Source organism: Schistocerca piceifrons, chromosome 4 (genome assembly GCF_021461385.2).
Source record: "Schistocerca piceifrons isolate TAMUIC-IGC-003096 chromosome 4, iqSchPice1.1, whole genome shotgun sequence".
In the NCBI taxonomy this organism is placed as follows: Eukaryota; Metazoa; Arthropoda; class Insecta; order Orthoptera; family Acrididae; genus Schistocerca; species Schistocerca piceifrons.
In genome coordinates this window covers 674,007,684-674,025,955 of record NC_060141.1, presented here as the reverse complement: position 1 = coordinate 674,025,955, position 18,272 = coordinate 674,007,684, and the positions used below count along the sequence as shown (strand labels likewise).

At 43.6% G+C, this 18,272-nt stretch overlaps 1 protein-coding gene and 1 non-coding gene across 2 annotated transcripts in view; one reads left to right on the top strand and one right to left on the bottom strand.

Moving 5' to 3' along the window:
- The window catches only part of LOC124795454 (hemicentin-2-like), a 403,018-nt gene that overhangs the window by 107,363 nt on the left and 277,383 nt on the right, over positions 1 to 18,272 (bottom strand). The window lies entirely within an intron of this gene.
- Trnat-ugu lies at positions 17,016 to 17,089 on the top strand. Its single transcript has one exon. It is a non-coding gene; the product is annotated as a tRNA-Thr (tRNA).

Genomic DNA, 18,272 nt, shown 5'->3' with positions numbered 1-18,272 from the left:
GAAAACGGACAGACAGTAGGGAGAAGAAGTTTAGGGCGTATATCCAATTCCCATACGTTTTAGAAACGTGTGCGTTGTCTTTTCTTTCGTTTCCTTTTAAACTAACTGAGCCACAGCAAAGCGTGATCAATACATGAAAATGGCTCAAATGGCTCTGGGCACTATGGGAGAACTCAGAACTCAGAACTACTTAAACCTAACTAAGCTAAGGACATCACACACATCCATGTCCGAGGCAAGATTCGAAGCTGTGACGGAGCAGTCACACGGTTCCGGACTGAAGCGCCTACAACAGCTTGGCCACAGCGGCCGGCGTGATCAGGACATCTATTTATTTAAGCAGAGGTAAGAACATCTCAAACACTGTGTATATTCCACCACCAGGCTCCTTAGCGGTGCAACGCTCTTGCAATGTTTTCGACACCTGCTCTCACTACAGCGAGCGAGCAGGCGCTGCAGAATTAATTTCGCTTCCAATGAAATACGCGATGCTCGACTATACGTCACTGACAGTTCCTTAATCGAATATATTTTGGTCACTTATTTCTCGAAAATTCCAAAGTACTACAGTTCGACAATGAGACAATGAAAGGTACACGGGATCTAAACAAGAGACGATGATGTGTTAATAGAAGGCGTCGTCCGATACGCCCCAGCGGTATCAAAGAGCGGTGGAATTGAGGTTTCGTGCGCCGCGGCACTCAGACCAGGAATCAGGCCGGCCGCGGTTTTAGGGCGCGCGTGACAATAGGCGGCGAGCGTGTGTTTGAGCTGACCCGCTCCACGCCGCTCCCTCTGACGGGATCGATACGGGAGGGGCGGGGCAGGGGGCGGAACAGAGGGAGCTTCTGGCGCAGAAAACGAGATTCCGTCAGCCCGCCGGCGTATCGGATCCGCGGCGGTCGCAACACCCGACCAGGCCACCTGCCACTGGCCACCTGCACAGCGCGCTATACGGGGACGACTAGTGAATATCCACGGTGGAAGGCATATTCTACTTAGTCATTGTTTCTGGGCCGAAATAACAAAGCTTCATCTTCTGACATAATGTGCAAACCGATGTACACTACTGGCCATTAAAATTGATACACCAAGAAGATATGCAGATGATAAACGGATATTCATTGGACAAATATATTATACTGGAACTGACATGTCATTACATTTACACGCAATTTGGGTGCATAGATCCTGAGAAAGCAGTACCCAGAACTATCACCTCTGGCCGTAATAACGTTCTTGGTACGCCTGGGCATTGAGTCAAACAGAGCTTGGATGGCGTGTACAGATAAAGCTGCCCATGCAACTTCAACACGACACCACACTTCATCAAGAATAGTGACTGGCGTATTGTGACGAGCCAGTTGCTCGGCCACCTTTGACCAGACGTTTTTAATTGGTGAAAGATCAGGAGAATGTGCTGCCAGGGCAGCAGTCGAACATTTTCTGTATCCAGAAAGGCCTGTACAGGACCTGCAACATGCGGTCGTGAATTATCCTGCTGAAATGTAGGGTTTCGCAGGGAGCGAATGAAGGGTAGAGCCACGGGTCGTAACACATCTGAAATGTAGCGTCCACTGTTCTACGTGCCGTCAATGCGAAAAAGAGGTGACCGTGACGTGTAACCGATGACACCCCATACCATCACGCCAGGTGATACGCCTGTATGGCGATGTCGAATACACGCTCTCAATGTGCGTTCACCGTGATGTCGTAAAACACGGACGCATCATTATGATGCTGTAGACAGAACCTGCATTCACTAAAAAAAGTGACGTTTTGCCATTCGTGCACCAAGGTTTGCCATTGAGTACACCATCGCAGGCGCTCCTGTCTGTCAAGGGTAGCCGCAGCTATGGTCTCCGAGCTGATAGTCCATGCTGCTGCAAACATCGTCGAACTGTTCGTGTTGACTCAGGAATCGAGACGTGGCTGCACGACCCGTTACAGCCATGCGGATGAGATGCCTGTCATCTCGTTTGCTAGTGATACGAGGCCATTGAGATCTAGCACGTCGTTCCGTATTACCCTCCTGAACCCACCGATTCCATATTCTGCTAACAGTCATTGGATCTCGACCAACGTGAGCAGAAATGTCGCGATACGATAAACCTCAATCGCGATAGGCTAGAATCTGACCTTTATCAAAGTCGGAAACGTGATGGTACGCATGCCTCCTCCTTACACCAGGCATCACAACAACGATTCAACAGGCAACGCCGATCAACTGCTGTTTGTGTGTGACAAATCGGTTGTAAACTTTCTTCATGTCAAACGTTGTAGGTGTTGCCACCGGCTCCAACCTTGTGTGAATGCTCTGAAAAGCTAATCATTTGCGTATCACAGCATCTTCATACTGTCGGTTAAATTTCGCGTCTGTAGCACGTCATCTTCGTAGCTAGCAATTTTAATGGCCAGTAGTGTATGTTACATCTGTAAATACACGTTAGGAACGCCGCTGCAGAGTATCGAACTTACAGGTACCGGCTTCTGCCACAAGGCCATCCCTTCAGCAGCGAAAGCGCTTTGTACGCCGACGGACCGTAGGCAGAACGTCTAACAGTGTTGTAGTTACTGATTGCCACGATCCACAGCGGTGAAAATGGGGTTCTCTGCTACTTAGACACTCCTTGTCTCCTATGAATGCGATTCTCTGTTGTCTCGGTGTATGACGGTTTCGGACATGGATTTCGATCATCAGTTTATTTTTTCTCCAGGAACAGTCAAAAATCTGCACTCTTTTTCCCTGTGCAGAAGAAAAAGAAACTGGAATGGAAACCCATGTACGAAACCGTCATCGATAAAGGCAACAGAGCATCGCATTCTTCACAACAGCTAGCACAAACTTCTCCACCGGCTGTCGCGGCAGTCAGTCACGATCACTGAATAGCAAACAACATGCAGGACATTCCGCCTGTGGTCCGTCAGCATACCGTCATACTTGCTGCCGAAGGGGGTCACCTAATGGCACATTCCGGCGTCGGTAACTTCTACGCTGTGTAGCGTCGTTGGACGACGTTTCTGGACACGGGTTCCTACCTTCGATTTGTTCCTGCAAACACGCTCTACAACATCGCGATGCACGTCACACATTTCTGGGACATCCTGTATACATAGTGCAAAACTGCACCAAAGTGAAACACTGCACTGCATTTGCAAAACGATAAATGGCACTTCCGATTGTATCCATCTGGATATAAGGAAACTCTTCATCCGTCCATCGATAGGTATGAAAACTCCATATGTCGACGTTGGACTTATATAAGGAAGAGTTATATGACCCGATGAAAGGAACAGACGATATGCAGGTACTTTTCCAAATATGGATCCTGGGTTCAGTACTTGGAGGTTCACAGTTTACTTCAATCTGCCTCATGTCTGCCAAATCTAACTTGCAGTGATTCCTTTCTTTAAGGTCCCATTGATGTTGGTGATGATAATACAAATAGAGTATTAAGAAAACTATCCAATATTTCAGGGGATAATTGTACTCATCAAAACAAGAAATAAATATCTTATAACCATGGATCCTACAAAACATACATTCTGACATATGACCAGTTCTTCTGAGGAGGTGTTTAACATGATTTCCATTCATCCAGTGCATGCCTTTGGCCTTAGGTGTAAGGATTCACGCACTATTTCATATCGACATGATTGATTCTGAATGTGGTGAGATGCACGGGAGACACGGTTGTGTAGTGCCAGCACATTGATTATTAGGGTGGCATAGACAAATTGCATCATGTACCCCTATAACCGATAGTTGATTTAGGTCCAGGGAATGAGCAGGCCAAGGATGGGACCTCCTATGCCAATACACAGGTTTTCAAATGTCTCGATGCATGAACCATATCTGTAGTCTGTCCTGATATGGCACATCCTCCAGTAAGATGGTCTGTACGTTCTTCAGAAACCGGTGATAGCGAGCTCTAATTAATCTCTGTGGTAGCATGTATGCCCCTCGTATTCTGCTGCCAAGATCGCCTACCCATACATTGATTGAGAATCGGTCCTGGTGTCTTGTTTCTTGAACCGCACAGAGATTTTTATCGGGACACACATGCTGATTATGTAAATTTACAACGCCATCTTGTGTAAATCCTGCCCGATGAGTAGACAAAATTGTGGAGGCAAATTGTGTATCAGCACCACACTGCCGCAAGGACCATTAGCAGAAGGGCACTCTGGCAGAATGGTCTTGTGCCCTAAGGGTCTGGACGCACTGGATATAGTACACATACAAAACAACTGCTCATGGAGTACATCCGAGATCAGAGGATGACTAACACCTTCAGCTGCTGCTAATCGCCGAACACTGGTTCTAGGATTGTCCATTTCAGGTGTGGAAATTGTACGAGGCCTTTCACTGCCTACTTTGTTTAGTGCTACGAAACCTCTTTCCCCAAGACTCTGGAACAATCGGCTGAAGAGTTTAACAGATGGTACCATGGGTGCTTGAAATCGTTCATTGTACAGGTTACGGGCTCTCACATTAACTTCTTCTGTTAAACCATGGCGGTAAACAATGTCGGCATTTTCCCTTGTGAAATAAACGTGCCGGCCGCAGTCGCCGAGCGGTTCTAGGCGCTACAGTTTGGAACCGCGCGACCGCTACGGTTTCAGGTTCGAATCCTGCCTCGGGCATGGATGTGTGTGGTCCCCTTAGGTTAGCTAGGTTTAAGTAGTTCTAGGTTCTAGGGGACTGATGACCTCAGAAGTTAAGTCCCATAGTGCTCAGAGCAATATGAACCATTTTTCAAATATAAGTCCTCCATTGCTAGGTTGTGTCAGAGATCTGCAAGAGAGAAAACATGTTGTACTGCACCACAAACATGACATTAACATGTACTTTAAACTAGCCCTCTAAGTAGGTCGAACATCATGGTACGCACCCGGAGTTAGGAGAAACGTAACACAAATGTAAACAGATGTAACGAAACTTCAGTACAATCCCACTACGTAAACTGAACCACTGACTGCAGTGTGGTGTGTGTGTGTGTGTGTGTGTGTGTGTGTGTGTGCGTGTGTGTGTGTGTGTGTGTGTGTGAATTTCTAATCGACAAAAATCCTCAGGTTATCGGTCCCTAGGCTTACAAACTACTTAAACTAACTGAACGTAACTTACACTAAGAACGACACACACACACCCATTCCCGAGGGAGGACTCGAACCTCCGTCGGGAGGGGCCGCGCAGTCCATGACGCCTCAAACCGCGCGGCCACTGCGCGCGGCTGCATGCCAGTATCCTAGCACGCTGTTGACCCTGTTATGACATGGTGAACTAATGCAGCTACGGTGCTCATATCCTCGACCACATATATTCCATGCCAGGGGTTGCAATTAACATTAATTATCCGGTAGTCGTCTGTAGAAGAACAACATACTATCATGGATGATATCACACAAAGTGTTCATATGTCAGAACGTATGCTTTGTAGGACCTGTCATCAGATATTTCTGTCTTGTTTTTATGCACGCTATCGTCCCCTGAAATACTTGATAGCTTTTTTCAGCATCCTGTATATAGGGCGATTTTGTTGAGTGGGAACGATACCTGAGGTTGTATAGAGAGCAAAAACCGTCACATGGACATACGGCTGGAACTGCATTCCAAGGAAGGTACACCAACTTGAAGAAGGAGATGCAAGACTTTTGGCAGTGTAGGTTTCAATGATTGAAAGCATACGTGAGATCACACGGTATAAGTGGGGGTGTTTTCCAGCCAAACTCAAGGTGATGGCAAGCAGACGCAGCATCAAGTCATAGAGTCTGCAGCTCCTAGTCTAGTGGCCAGTGTTGCTGCCTCTGGATCACAGGGTCCCAGGTTCCATTCCTGGCTGGGTTGGGGATTTTCTCTGCCCGGGAACTGGGTGATTGTGTTGTCCTCATCATTTCATCATCATCATCATTCAAGACAGTGGCTAGATTGGACTGTGTAAAAAATTGGACTATGGAAAAATTGGGCCCTGATGACCGCGCAGATGAGCGCCCCACAAACCATGCATCATCATCATCATCAACATGTCATAGCCAGGTTACACTTCGTACAACAAAAGGCATGACTTCATCTACTTCAAGCAACTTAATGGTGTGTGGCGGATGGTACTTCTGGTACCCCTGACTGATCTCCTTCCTTTCCTGTTGAAACTGAATGAGAATGGCGCATATTAGCTCTCATTTCTCGAATTTTCTCGTTTTGGTCATTTTGCGAGATATATGTGGTAGGAAGTGATGTGCCGCTCTCTCAAAACTGCTATAGAAGACCTCTCCGTCATGCTAAAAGTCTATGCTGTAACGTCTGTGACTGGAGTTTGTTGAGAATTTCTGCAACAATCGCACCAGCTAAACGATACCCTGACTTGACGCGCCGCTCTTTGTGGGATCTTCTCTATCTCTTTTACGAAGACTTACTCCGCAGTAATCCCACACAGATGGACAGCACTGAAGAATCGGTCGAACAAGCACCATCTGTGGTACTTCTTTCGTGGATGAGTTACACTTCCTTCAGATTTGTCCTATGAATTAGAGTCTGTCATCTGCTTGTCCTACCATTTGCTTTATATGGTCATTCCACATAAGGTCGCTCTGGATGGTTACATCTAGGTATTTTACGGTAGATACTGTTACCAGCAATTTGTGAATAGTAGTGTAGCTGTACAGTAGTGGATTTCTTTTCCTCTGCATGCGCAATATGTTACATTTATTTACGTTCTGGGTATCCTGCGAGATCTCGCACGGTTCATCAAACCTCTGCAAGTAAGTTTGCAAATCGACACTGTCTTTCAGCATTGCTGTGTTCTCATAGACAACCGCATCATCTGCGAAGAGAGTTTAAGAGCTTCCTACGTTTTCTACTGCATCATTTATATACACTGTAAACGGTATCAGTCCTATCAAACTTCCTTGCGGTGTTCCAGAAGTTACATTTACATCCGTCGATTTTGTTCTGTTGAGATGGACGTGTTGCGTTCTATCTGCAAGGAAGTCTCGAATCCTCTCGAAAATGTGGTCCGATGATCAGGAAGCTCGTATTTTTTCATTAACAGCAGTGAGGGACGATGTCAAATGAATGCCTTGCTGAAGTCAAGGACCGTGCCATCACCTGAGCGCCAATGTCTACAGCACAATGCGTCTCATTGAGTAACAGAGCGGGCAGAGTTTCTTAAGATCTCTATTTGACGAAACCATTTGCCTGTCTCCACAAAGTCCTAATCCTTGAGCTTAAAACATGTTCTATAAATAACTAACAAATTGACCTCAAGGATTTAGGTCTAAAATTATATGCAGCTTTCCTACGACGCTTCTTGAAACGGGAGTATCCTGTGCTTTTTTTCAGTCGGTTGGTACCCTCCGTTGCTCCAGAAGAAGGAGAACTAGCGCTTTCACATTATGTTTGCAGAGCCTTGTAGGTGTCTCATCTGGTCCTGATGCCCCTCCACTAGTATGCGACTGTAATTGATTTTCTATTCCTCGATCAGTTGTCTCAATATCTTCCATTTGCCGTTCGTAAGAAGATTGGAAGGAGATGCCGTGTTACGATCTTGCGTGGTAAAACAGTTTCGGAACAGCGAATTCAGTATTTCGGATTTCTCTCTGCCATCTTCCCTTTCGGTGCCACTATTGTCGAACCGCTCAGTGATTTCACTTAAGACCAAAACCTCTTAGAGATTTTACGCAGAAGGCAAAATTTTGCTTGAAAAGTCGTTGAATGAGTCTCTCATTGCTCTCCTGACGCTCGTTTACGCTTCGTTCAGATTTCGTTTGTCAGATAGATTTTGACTTTTCTTCAATCTGTGAAGAAGCTCTCTATGTTTACGAAGCAGATTTCTAACACTGCTATTCTGCCACGGTCGGTCTTTTACATTCATTTAGAGCTAGCTCGGAACATACTTGCGTAAGCATATTGAACGATGCTTTTGGTTTCTATCCATTTATGCGCCACATCCTCGTCCTCAGCACTGACTATCTGTCGTCGACCACTCAGATACTCTGCGATTTATTTGCCTTCGCTCTTCCCAAGCAAGAGTATTTTCCTCCCGTTCTTTACATTCCTTGTAAAACCTATACTGACAGTAGCTATCACAGCTTAATGATCACTGACACCTTCCTCTTCATAAACTGATTCGATAATTTAACTTTTGTTTGCTGCCAGGCGGATTAAGACGTTACCTTCACGAGTTGGTTCTGTAATTATCTATGCGAAGTAAACTCACTTCGTACGGGGGAACGTTTAGAATCACAACTCACGCTGAATCTGCTCTCGTCTGAGAAGACGACATCCTATCGTCATTGGTCCTGATCTTATGTTCTTCCCTCGTCAGTGGTGTCAATGTCCGGGCGAGAACGAAACACAACGTACTGGTTGTCGGACAAAGGCACTACGCCCGTGCAATTACCATGCCGCAGGGGAGCGTGAGATTCCCTACCTCGCAGTCCAGTTGCAATTGAACCCGATATTTAACGTGGGTACCTTCATGTCTGTTGTACAAACAGAAGTCATCTCCCACTGAAATTCACCGAGGTCGACCACCTCCTCTCCTTCGAGTAGTAGTGCCTACGGTTCCGAATGCTCCACAGGCACGTGTATCAGTGCTGTGAGGAAAACCAAAATTTTGGAATACACTAGTTACTCTTCGGCTTCCTACCAGTCTCCCGATGATTCTTCCCAATTCAGTCACCCAGAAGTGGTCTCCAGGACATGTTGTAACGAAGATCACTACCTAAGTGCACCGTAATTGCTCGCTGAAGAAAAACGCCGTCTTTTCCCATTCCTTCTAGGACTGTTGATACACACATTTAAAAATATTAGCGTCACCTCGGTTACGAGAGTTCCGGAACCTGTACAGAAATTTGAAATAGAGATCAACATAAATTTCATTTCCGCCCTTTTTATTTGCTCATGAAAACCACACATTGCATGTTGAACCACCATACAGCAAGACCTTCAGAGGTGGTAGTCCAGATTGCTGTACACACCACTACCTCTAATAACAAGTAGCACGTCCTCTTGCATTGATGCATGACTGTATGCGTCGTGGCATAATATTCGCAAGTTCATCAAGGCACTGTTGGTCCAAATTGTCCCACTCCTCAACAGCGATTCAGCGTAGATCCCTCAGAGTGGTTGGTTGGGTCACGTCGTCCACAACAACCATTTCCAATCTATCCCAAGCATGTTCGTAGTGTTCATGTCTGCCGAAGATGCTGGTCACTCCATTCGAGCGATGTGGTTATCCTGAAGGAAGTCATTCACAAAATGTGCAAATGTGGGCGAAAATTGTCGTCCATGAAGACGAATGCCTCGCCATTACGCTGCCGATATGGTTGCACAATGTGTTGGAGGATGGCAGTTGCGTCTCGTACAGCCGTTACGGCGCCTTCCATTACCACTAGCGGCGTACGTCGGCCCCATTCGATACCACCCCAAAACAGCAGGGAACCTCCACCTTGCTGCACTCGCTGGGCAGTGTGTCTAAGGCGTTCAGTCTGACCGGGATGCCTCCTAACAGGTCTCCGACGATTGTCTGGTCGATAACATAAGCGACATTCATCGGTGAAGGCAACGTGATGCCAATCCTGAACGGTTCATTCGGCATGTTGTTGGACCCATCTGTACCGCACTGCATTGTGTCGTGGTTGCAAAGATGGACCTCCCCATGGACCTCTGGAGTGAAGTGGCGCATCATGCAGCGTACTGCACCCAGTTTGAGTCGTAACACGACGTCCTGTGGCTGCACGAAAAGCATTAGTCAACATGTTGGCGTTGCTGTCAGTGTTCCTCCGAGTCATAATCCGTATGTAACGGTCATCCACTGTAGTGTTAGCTTTTGGGCGGCCTGAGCGAGGCATGTCATCGACGGTTCCTGTCTCTCAGTATCTTCTCCATGTCCGAACAACATCGCTTTGGTTCACTCCGCCTGGACAATTCACTTGTTGAGAGCCCTTCCTGGCACAAAGTAGCAATGCGGACGCGATCGAACCGCGGTACCGACCGTCGAGGCATGGTTGAACTACAGACAATGTAGGGTTGTACCTCTTTACTTGTGGAATGACTGGAACTGATCGGCTGTCGCACCCCCTCCGTCTAATAAGCGCTGCTCGTACATGGTTGTTTACATCTTTGGGTGGGTTTATTGACATATCTTAACAGTCAAAGGGACTGTGTCTGAGATATAATATCCACAGTGAATATCTCTCTTCTGGAGTTCTGGGAACCGGGGCGATGCAAAACTTTTTTGATATGTGTGTTTTTGAAAATATCGCGAACCCAATATACCGATATTTAAAAAGTATTGTTGCTGCTCAATATATCCAAAACGTATCGATACGTTGATATATCTGTGAAAGTATATTGACGTAAGAGCTAAAGAAAGAAAAAATTCGCTTCGCATTGTAGATATACTGCCCGATTTAGAGCTGTATATTTAAGTATTGATTTATTATTAGATACTCCTTATATCTAAAAATCTAGCAGTCTGCTTATCCCGTTTAGAGAAAGAACTTGGCGAAAACCACTTTGCAAACAATGGTAACTGCAAATAAGTGACACAATAAAAGGTGTCCGATGGATCCGTCGTTCGGTTTCGTCACATATCGGATTTTCTAGAACATTTCATGTCGACATCCCCGTTTTCTCCATTTCAGCAAACGCAAGTGACCTAGCTGTTGTAGTGTTAAAACTGCGTTAAACGTTGCAGTTTCCGTTAGTAGCAACCGAGCGCCGATTACGTCCGCAATTCCCCTCACACGTCTCCGACCACCGCAAAGACCAATCTTGTCACTATCAGTTTTAATAGCTGCTTTTGAAGATTGCTAATGTGAAGAAATAGCATACTAGTCGTGTAAAATTGTTTCCTTAACGTAACTTGGGTGCTATTTCTTCAAATCAAATATCTTGTAATTCTATTCACACTGCCATTCGCTAGTGCAATCGGATTTCTTTGTGCGACCTATACCTACGCCTTACAGTCAAAGAAAAAGACTCGATGTCATGAAGGCTCAAAAAGTAGTAAGACTATTTCACACGTAGAAAGTAAAATTACGTTCTACTACAATTTCAGTGGAACAACTTCAAATGTTTATCGAAAATTGCGAAAAAAGTAATATAAAGCAAAAATTCGGCACTCGATATTGCCGTTTTGATGTGGATACCTCGACGGCGAATTAAGAAATTAGTGTAGGAATATATCGATATCTCGGAAAACATATCGATTTATCCATTCTTTGTCAACAGCCCTTCTTCCAACTACTTCTTCTTGTTGCAGAGCCAGCCCCATTTGGCGCTATGGTCGTGCTGGCCTCGCCCCACGCCATATAATTCGCAGCATTCTGTGAGTGATGGGTGACCTCTGGTAACATGTTCCTTCGCTTCCACTCATAATCACCGAATATTTAACATATTACTTTATGTAACTCGTCTTTAAGTTTTGCAGGGCAGTGTACAATTGCGTCTCAATACAGTTTTTGCAGAGTTTCATGTAGATGCTAAAAGTAGATTACCATAGGCAGATAAAGCTCACTCAGCAGCAAGTAACATTTTCGACTATGGATATGGGGAAGAAGTTTCTGAATGTGTACGGGTGTAACACGGTATATATGGAAATGAAAAGAGGACCATCGGAAATCCAATGAAGACAGAACGCCACCTCCAGAATATGCCAATCATTTCTGTATCTCTCACACTTCCATCCTTATTCCGGTATTTTGTTCACTAAATGGAAATGCTGTGTGGTTTGCGGCTCCCGTCAGGTAGACCGTTCGCCTGATGCAAGTCTTTCGAGTTGACGCCTCTTCGGCTACTTGCGTGCCGATGGGGATGAAATGATGATGATAAGGACAACACAACACCCAGTCCCTGAGCGGGGAAAATCTCCAACCCAGCCGGAAATCGAACCCGGGCCGTCAGGTATGACATTCCGTCGAGCTGACCACTCAGATGCCAGGGATGGACATTTTGTTCACTTATTTCATTGCTTCTCGTCTTACGTGTTGAACAATAGTGGCGGTACATTGAAAACGTTCCTTACACACTTTAAAATAAGACCTTGTCTCAGGCTTTCCAGTTTTTCAGTAGTACATCGTAAGAAGCTGATAAACGGTATAATACTTTTTTGATATTTCTCGTTATTTTCAGGTGACTTTTAGTCTCTTTCATGATAAGTTTTGTGTGACATAAAACTACATAACCATATTTTTCGGGAACTGAACCCATTCGCAAGTCTTAAATAACCAGACTTGGTAAATAATTGTATCAGCTGAATGTCCTCATTAAGATTTTGCATGTCCAGCCTTTTTACAGGAGCTCTTGGAGACGATGGCTATTTACTACTGTGAGAAAATGAAATGCCTGCAGCCGTACTTATGATTTTATTTAATTTGTAGCTACCAGTTCCGGCGCTTCAATGCCCAATCTTCAGGCTGTAGTTGATGCTTCCAGTCTGCATTTTCTTTAACATATTTTGAGTAATGCTTTAGTAACCATAATTTCTGTAGATAAATGTGCAAATATTCACAGGAATTGACGTGTACTCTGTTATCACTGTCTGTTTTAAATTTAATACTGTAACCTAAAATTTATGTTTAAAATGTTATATGTGAGCCTATTAAAAGTATAAACAAAACTTCTATTTCATTACTATTATATGGCTGAATTTAAAACGTTACTCAACGTAAAGCATAACTTCTTTTAAGGTCAAAATATTTGGAGTACTTTGTTTACTTTAACACTGGTACTTCCTGTTTTCGTCGTCGTTTCCACTATCACGCAAATCGTTATCGGAATCATGGATTTTATAACTTGAGCCACATGGCTTAATAATTTCTAATAACAAGGCTAGGGGCTTTGTCGCTGTGTTATTTAAAATATTGTATTAGACTTAGGGAATTTATAGTTTGGTTCATGTTATGTCGTTTGAAGCCTGCAGGCCCTTCATTATGGTATTTTACTGGATTCATTAACAAAACATTATTTAAATTAATTCTCTTATTATTCTACAGCTTCTTTATTTTTCCAATGTGTTAGGACGTCTTGTACCACATGGTAATGTCTTCTGATGGCGTCCTGTGGAGCACATTCCCAATTTATTCAGATTAACAAGGATGAAACTTTCTGGCAGATTAAAACAGTGTTCCTTCTGGAAGGTAGGAGACGAGGTACTGGCAGAAGTAGAGCTGTGAGGACGGGCCATGAGTCGTGGTTGGGTAGCTCAGTTGGTAGAGCACTTGCACGCGAAAGGCAAAGGTCCCGAGTTCGAGTCTCGGTCCGGCGCACAGTTTTAATCTGCCAGGAAGTTTCATATCAGCGCACACTCCGCCGCAGAGTGAAAATCTCATTCTGGTAACAAGGATGGCTTGATGAAAGCTGTCCGTGCATTTGCACATTCATGTATGCCAACTGCGTTTTTGTTTTATAAAATCTCTAGCACAGCCTTGCAATTTCTCGCTATTTTATGCTACGGTCAACTTCGATTAATCTATTGACGCTCTTTTAGCTGTCTCTTTGTGTCTCCAGTGGAGATTATTCATATCTTTGGTGGGCTGTGAAGGCCATCAGCCACTAGTAAACGATCGCGGGTGTCGAGCCATTCTGTTCGTTGCTGTTTGGTCTTTTCTTCTCTGGTCTCCATGCTCTTTCTAGTATGTTATGGGTCCGAGGCGAGGATGTTCGGACGGCTGAAATGTCAGAGAGAACGTGTGATATCTTTACTATTACTTGCGATGGGTAGGTTATTTCAATCGTGAGTTCTAAATACCCTCACATTTACCTTACGCTCGTTCCACGCACAGAACATGTAGTGATCTATAATGTGAAATGACATCCTTGTGCGTGGTGGGAATGAGGCTCTTAGATTGCTTACCTTTCCAGAAATGGAAGCTGACTGTAGTCGTGAGTAGCATCATTTCAATGTATTGTGTTGTAGATTCAAACTTAGCATCCTCTTCTCCATTATAGAGGGCTTATTGTCTTGTTGGGAGACATGCCTTTATATTATAAAATATCGTAAATTTTTCTAGATTTTCATCTGTACATTATATTTATCGAGAACCCGGCTGTTCCATGAGATTTTTCTTTCCTGTTTTGCAATCAGTATACTTGTTGTTCGTGGCCTTTCTGTGTATTGTTTCGCTCAACCTGTCATTTTTTTTTACTGTCGTGAAGAGTATATTCCAATGTTGCCGAGCCATTATGTTGTTCACAGCTGCTGCTACTGGCTTTGTCGTATCCGTGAGAGGTCATGGTATGATTAATGAAATAATTCAGTCGCATGGTACAATTGCAACAGATTAATAATGACATTTTTGCATGAATCAAATTACAGGTGGAGTAACGTATGTCTCTGAATGATGTTCTGGAAAGCTGATAACTTCAGAAAGTTTCTGTATAACAGTGAGATATTAGTGAAAACGAGGTAACGAGTGTTTCTCTATTATCGGAACATGGAGATTTTCTTCTTGATTACGTCAGGATCTCAGTGGTTTAATGAAGCATTTGACTAATTATTCTTTCGAGTGTAGATTAATTGACTACACGTACAAGGAAACAACCTCACTACAGCGCTTTTGGTAATAAGCTGACATTATTGCCAAAGTGGCGTAGCGGCTTGGATATAGGCGCAAGTACTCTGTTTCTTGTCTCTTCGTAGAACATGCGATTTTAGAATCTGAAAAATGAATCTTTCTGTGTGACAAAGAGTACGCCACAAGAGTCAGGTGAGATCTTAGAGGCGATCTCGCACTTAGTAAAAGTCACTGTGACAAGATGTACTGTTTCCTCCTATAGTCTGTGTCAACTCTGTGAATCCTTTGGAACCTGAGAGGCAATACTCAAGATTGTGTTGACAGTTCTTACGTTCTTTAGCACTCTTTCGGTGAAATTCATTCTGGTATCTGCAATAAGTTTATTTGGTCATTACACTTCACGTCACTTCGGACACTTAACCATAGATATCTCGTAGTTGCTACTACTAATTGTGAATCGTGTAACTGTGCAACAAGTAAGAACATGAGAATTATCAGAAGGGTGGATGTTACGAAAAGCAGACAGAAGCTTGGTTTGGACTTCGACGTGAAAGTAATCAATCGACCCCTATTCAAATCTGCCACCGCGATATTCACGTTAAAGGATTCAGGACAACCGCACACATACCCAAACCGTAATGGCGGGATGTGAGACTAAACAATGCATTTCATGAATCAAAATATAGGTGGAAACGAAGCGTGAACTTGCTCGGCAGAAGGTCGGCATAATAAGAGGAGGAGAATTACGGCTTAACGTTTCATCCACAATGATATCATTAAAGACGGAGCGCAGACTAGGATTAGGGAATGGAGGAAGATAGAGGTCGTCCGTGTGCCTTTCAAAGGAAATAACTCTGCTTTTCTCTCAGGTGATTTACGTAAAAGACAGCAAAAACGTAATTAGGACGCTACGATGAAAACTGAGGATCGCTCCTTCAAATTACAATTCCAAGATTATTATCATTTCCCAGTACCGCTTGTTTGTGAGGAAGAATGCAGAAAACGGAACGCTCGCAGTGTCTCCATCACATAGTAGAGCTTTCGCCCGACATCGTCATTTATATGCTGGTTGTATTTCAAGCTCTGTCATTATCTGCATTTTTGCCCCCTATGGATCCCTCCCGTACTATTTCCGCTTTTATCGTGTGTTCAGTCACCCTTTCCTACTAGTTTTCCGTTAATTTCATTTCTGCTACTTCACTCGTTCGTCGTTTACTTTAAATCCATATTCAGAGCTTAGTGGAATGTACACGCCATTGAATAGGCTCTGCAATTTACTTTCACTGAAGATAGATACGTCCTTACCGAATATTGACAATGAGACACGTTTAACCTGAATTTTAATACAACTTCTCATACTTTTATCTATGTTCTTCATTACTTCCATATAAATATTGAACGGTTGATAAAAAGACAGCATTCCTAACCTATCCCCTGTACATTACTGGGATTTCTTTCATGAACATATAGTGTTATTGCTGATGCTTGGTTCTTGAATGACTTGCGTATTACCTATCTTTCCCTAAAGCGGGTGTCTTCATTTATCAGGCTTTCAGATATCTTCCACCATTTTTACATCATCGACTTGTTTCAAAGGGGTAGTAATCTAAAAGTACTGATTTTTCTGAAGTTTCACTTCTCTTTTGGGCGTAGTTTCAGAACTGCTCATTGATGCGTATACTTACCATCCACTGAAACCTTATACTCATCTAATGGATAAGCTATATCTAAGTAACTCCTCTACAATTGACGGTTACCGGTAAGTGCGGGGAGAGGATTCATCGAGCCATTTTCATCGGATTTCTCTACCGTTCCACTCTTGAACACAGGAAAAACGAACACTTAAATCTTTCCGTGCGAGCTCTGGTTTCTCATGTTTAATAATGATATTCATTTCTACCCATGTAGTCGTCAACAAAATATTTTCGCATTCGGAGGAGAAAATGGAACACTGACTTTTGTGAAAAGGTCTCGCCGCAACGATAAATGCCTTTGTTTTAATGTTTGCCACCCCAACTCTCTCGTCTGTTTTGTGATAGTACTAAACGAGTGTCTTCCATGAACTTCTTCTATGTTCTCCCTCAATCCTATCTGATAAGGATCCCATACAGCACAGGAGTATTGCAGTAGAGGGCAGACTAGTGTAGTGTAGGCACTCCTTTTAGTTAATTTGTTCCATGTTCTTAGTGTACTGCCAATAAAAAGCAGTCTTTGATAGACCTACCCCACACCATTTTCTATATGACATTGTGCGAAAGAGCAGATACCATCTTAGTATATATATAGTTAAAACTGACCGGCCACTTGACCATCTTCTTCTTCTGTGCGAATGCACAAACAGTGCCCGAACTCTTACGGGAATCGGCAACGCGCCGCGAGTAATGAGTATAATGGGAGGGGGCACTACGAATGTAGTGCGGGACAATACGTTGAGAATGTGGGTTTCGCGGGAGGCGTGCCAGAGATAAATCCCTGCAGTCGCGCTATTCTCTGTGTCCTCGGTGGCTCAGATGGATAGAGCGTCTGCCATGTAAGCAGGAGATCCCGGGTTCGAGTCCCGGACGGGGCACACATTTTCATCTGTCAACGCCTGTAAGCAGCTAAGGGTGTTCATTTCATTGTAATTTCATTCTAACGAGCTGCATGGTCACCGATGGTATCTGTTCTTTAGGACAATGCCCGAAAGAACAGATACCATCTTAGTATATATAAACTTGGATATATCAGCTGTCAAGTACGTTGTATGGCTGTTCTAGCATTTTTCGTCCCTGGCTGTCTTCAGGGTTGTTGAGACGTTATTCTTCGGAATTTTCGAAGGTGTGTCTCTAATCACACAGATTCTACCAACATAATTTCTCCCAGTGATTTTAAAAATTCTCAAAGAATGTTATCTATGATTTGACTCTAATACTGCATCCCATAAGTCGTCCTAATCGAAACTCCTTTCTTCCTCTGTGACGTTATCAGACAGTCCGACTCAGTCAAAGAAGCCCTTATTGTACATCTTTATCCAAGCTGATCTCTTCTCTGTGTTAACGGAATTACTTGCTCAGTGTTTTTTCAATGCCTTTGCTTATAACTCTCTGAAAGCTAATTTCACATTTCCTAATGTTGAATCTAACCTTGCGATAACCATTTCTTTTTAAATTCATTAACGTTCGTTCCTACCGTCACTGCCGTTTCACATATTTCTCCTTCTTAATTACAAACGATAAGTACCTTATATTGTTGCATTGTTGCTTTTTTCTGAACGTTTCTCTTTTCTTTTCTTTCGTCAACCAGTTGAGATATCCCGTCTCGTACCCAAAATTTCTTCGGAGTAACTTTTTTATATGTTGATTTTTGAGAACTCTTTATGTAATATTTAACCTATTGGGTTTCGGGGTGGTAGAAAAGTTCCATTCTGCCCTGACTGTGTCATTTTATCCGTTCTTCTGTTTATTTCATTCTGGTTAGCTATTTGGCTTTACGGTTAAAAATATAGTTAGTGTTGTCTGTATGAATAGGTTTACTGAAAGCACTGAGGTAAACCACATCAGTAACAAAATGTATTTTCCTCGTTCTTGTTACCGCGCTCTGAGTGGAATCCGTTACATCGCTTCCAGAGTGACAGAACAAGCCACATGTTCCATATTACCAGAAGATTGTTTTTGCTTGCAGTCATAAACTCAAATCAACAACGCAACTTCATCGTTTCAAGCAGCTTTGCATCTCTATCAGGTTACTGTCTCCAGACTTGTCGTAGTGTTAAT